This window comes from Sturnus vulgaris, chromosome 14 (assembly GCF_052056855.1).
Source record: "Sturnus vulgaris isolate bStuVul1 chromosome 14, bStuVul1.hap1, whole genome shotgun sequence".
In the NCBI taxonomy this organism is placed as follows: Eukaryota; Metazoa; Chordata; class Aves; order Passeriformes; family Sturnidae; genus Sturnus; species Sturnus vulgaris.
The window spans coordinates 5,310,978-5,314,886 of record NC_142256.1 but is presented as its reverse complement, the minus strand read 5'-3'; the positions used below and the strand labels follow the sequence as shown (position 1 = coordinate 5,314,886).

Here is a 3,909-nt window from a genome sequence, read left to right as displayed (position 1 = left end):
GGGCCACGGCGGCTGCGCGGTGAGGGCGGGAAGCGCCGGGCGCCATCTTGGAGAAGGGCAGGCTGAAGAACGGGAGGTGACAGGGCCGGGGGAGCCGCTTCCCACTGCCAGAGGACGGCGTTAGATGGGATAGGGGCGAGAAATTCTTCCCTGAGAGGGTGTAGGGACCTGGCGTAGGTTGCATAGAGAAGCTGCGGACGCCCTGTCACTGGAGGTGTTCGAGGCCAGATTGAACGGGGCTTAGAGCATCCTGGTCTAAGGGAAGGTGTCCCTGCCCATGGCGGGCGAGGTGGGGGTAGTGAAATCAGGTGATCTTGAAAGTGCCTTCCAACCCAAACCTTTCTAGGATTCTATGATACCAGAATCTCTTTTCAGGTTTTAGCCCCCAGCAAAAAGGACAGAAGCAATTAGGTTGGAAAATACCTCTGAGATCATCGAGTTTTAACACAGGACCAAACACCATCATGTCAATCAGACTACAGCACTGGGTGGTATGTCCAGTCTTTCACTAGAAACACCCCAGGGACAATGATTCCACCACCTCCCTGAGCAGCCCATTCCAATGTCTAAGTACCCTTTCTGTGAAGAAATTCTTGCTAACGTCCAATCTAAACTTCCCTGCATGACTTGAGTCTCTGTCCTCTCATCCTGTCACTTGTTACCTGAAAGCTGTCAGACCTTCTTCACCTCGCTACATCCTCCTTTCAGGGAGTTGTAGGGAGTGAGTGAGAAAGGTTTAAGTCAGATATTACCAGCTCAGAAATTAGGGGTGGAAATCCAAGTTTTCATATAGCAACCTGGAAGAATTATATTTGGTGGGTTTTTGATGCAGCCTGTGATTGTTTTTGCAGCCACAACACGGCCTCTTGGTACAACAAGGTCACAGTGGTGCCACAAACATGATGCCAAGCTCCAAGGTCACCTGTTCAGGTGGAGATAGCAGGAGCAGTGCTCTGGGACAGCTGCAAAACCCGTCTGAGGAGCAGAGTAAGTGCAAGTAATGGCTGCAAGCCCAGCTCTGTGCTACCATGGCAAGACTGGTACTCACAGCTGTCTGAGACATTGTGCTAAAGGCATTGCTGTCAATACTGCAAACACCTCAATCTTTCTATATTTCCCATTTTGGCAAGCTGTTGCCACTCTTGTTCCCAGACTGTGACATTACATTTGTATTATTCTGCAAAACATCCATGACCAATAATTTTAACCAATTTAATTTTAATTTTTTCATTTTTAAATTTTAACCATCCATCCAATAATTTTAACCAATTCATCAATCTGTAGTGAATTGCCCTTACCATAGAACAGCAACAGGCAAAAGGAAAAAGAATAAGGGGTGCACAGGAATTCTCAGGTTTTTTCAGCTGAGCCTGGAAATTAGAGTTGTCATTTCAAACAGCTCCAGCTGTGTCTTAGGGACTTATGATCCACCTTGTATTGCTAAACTGAAAGGAGCCACAATGAGATCCCAAATAGGTGATTTGGGCGAAGCAGATTAAGGAGTTCCAGTTTAGAAAGCTGACGAAGTCCGTGCCAGAAACAATTATTTTGTGCTGTTCCCATCTACTGTAGTCTGAGTTTTACAAAAGAAAATTCCTGTAAACACCTATCAACTGACAGTGCCTAGAAAATTGCTCATTGTTATAAAATGATTAAACTGATTCTTCAGTTATTAGTTTTATCTTGCTTATCTAGAGTGAATTACATTCCCTTTTTTATTAATTCTGAATGAGTCTTCTGTGATCAGATTATTTATGTATTCATTAGTCCCCATCCCTCAGTTCTCCTAAACCCTTCATTCAGTTTAAAACCAAAGCATGATGCACTTGGTAAAAGGCCAATATGTTTGATGAAAATATGCAGCATGGTACAGGGGACATCCAAAACACTTTACATGAACAAGTTTGCAGTGTAAATTCAACAACATTGTTAAACAGCCAGGGATTCATTTGAGACAGTGGCATTTTAGTTGAAAGCTATTACAAAACTCCATAAAATATTACTCTCATGGAATGTTGTCTACCTCTCCCATCTACTGAGCTCACTTTTAGGGTTATCAATGAAAAGGCAGGAAGAGATCAGCTTATATGTATGTGGGTTTGTAAGTAACACACTTAATTGCATTTTTTCTACTCTCAAAAATGTTATAATGCAAGGGCAAGTATATCTATGCTAGGTAGGGAGCAACTATCCTCTGTGTAAAGGTTGGTGAAGTTTTCCCGGTTGGTGAAGTTTTCCTGGTCTCTGTTTCCCCAGCTGTCCCATCCAAGTCTGTTTCATATTCCTTAGGGTCCAGTATAGGACCTCTTATTACTACCTAATTTCCTGTCAGAAAATTCAAAGTTAAAAGATCGTCTGCAAAACAAAATGTCATACCTCTTCAGCCTTGAACTTCTTACTGAAGAGGAATTCCTTTCAATTCAAACTGCAGTTTGTTTCCTGGTGTTTTCTGTAGTTTTTCTTCAAAAATTGAAAATTACAGGCAAAAAAAAAAATGGAGAGGAGAGAATTAGAAGAATTAAAGAGTTATATATTCTCTAATCCTCTAGGAAAAGATCTGACTAAAACTGGAGCAAGACCATGCATACACTGTATAGTAAGAGACTGTAAAATACTGTTCCAGTTTGCAACGAAGATGCATCTAAGTCTTGATGAAAAGCTTCACGAAGATACCTTTTAGAACAATGGATGGAAGAATTTGGCCCTGATGCAATTACAGCATTTATGTTCAAATGCTGTTTCAAATGCCATTATGTTCATGCTAATCTCACCTAACTACATAAGACAGTATTTGTTAACACAAGGTTACTAAAATGAAGCCTAGAGTTATCAATGAAATATTTTACTCTTTTAATCAGAGGAGACGGAAAAAGAGGCTTTTGTTTGTGTTTGCTTATTTTTTCAGTTGTGAGGCAGTCAATAATTACCCCATGGGTCAGAGAACCCACCTTGATGGAGGCCATTTTTAGCATATTTCTTACAGGACTAACAATTTTGTTTTGTTTCCATCCTGAGAGGCTCCGAAGTTTAAATTCTTTTGTAATGAAACTAGAATTTTAAGCTTTTTGTCATATGATAATTGTATGAGTATCTGGTAATGTGTTCTGATCAATGCAACTGCATTGATATCGCAGGCAGTGCCCTCCCACCTCCTTACAGAGGTCATCTTTCCCTTTTCCCCTTCACAGTAACAGCATCCAGAAACTGAGCCTCCCCACTGGTAAGGTGAGCTCTTCGAGTACATACTGGAGTTTAGAGAAGTGTTTGAGAGCTCCCCTCCTTTGTGTTCTTAACACATCTATGAGCTAGTCTGAAGCAATGTTGCTTCTGCTTCCCATAGCACAAGCAGCAGTTGCATATCAGTATCTGACAGACTGAAAAACTGAAGATAGAGTCCTGTGTTCTCTTATCAGAATGTACCAATTATGCAGCTGTGCAACTGTAACAGCTCTGACAGTCATATAATCTGTGGCGCCTCCCAGAAATGAAGGTCTGGAGAACTTAAAAGACTGTATGGTGATTAGACTGGGTGGCACTAAGAAAACAGTCCTTGATGGCTGATTAATATAATATCAATTTATATAATCTGCAGGTTCAAACAATGAAAATTTAGCCAATTTTTGTATGAGCTGATTTCCTCCTAACTTTTCTGTTATCAGGCTTAGCCAGCTAAAGAAATCACAGTTGAACTTCCAGTATAAATAATTAACAAATAAAGTTAGTTGAACGAAAATGGCAAAACTTTGTGCCATCAACAACATATTTAATTTTAAACCACATTTGTTTTGATTTGCCGTTATCCTGCAAGGAAGGGGTGCTGCCATGCACATGTATTAATCAAACTAATGAAAAATGCCTTTAAGGCTCTTTTAGCCAACTGGGTTAAGCTCCTGCACAAACTCCAAAATT

The 3,909-nt window shown here is 40.9% G+C and overlaps 1 long non-coding RNA gene across 1 annotated transcript; it reads left to right on the top strand.

The window, feature by feature from the left end:
- Positions 1 to 35: 35 nt before the first annotated feature.
- Positions 36 to 1,675, top strand: LOC148222114 (uncharacterized). The gene is made up of 2 exons (XR_015806663.1): positions 36 to 491; positions 852 to 1,675. It is a non-coding gene; the product is annotated as an uncharacterized LOC148222114 (long non-coding RNA).
- The last annotated feature ends 2,234 nt before the right edge of the window (positions 1,676 to 3,909 follow it).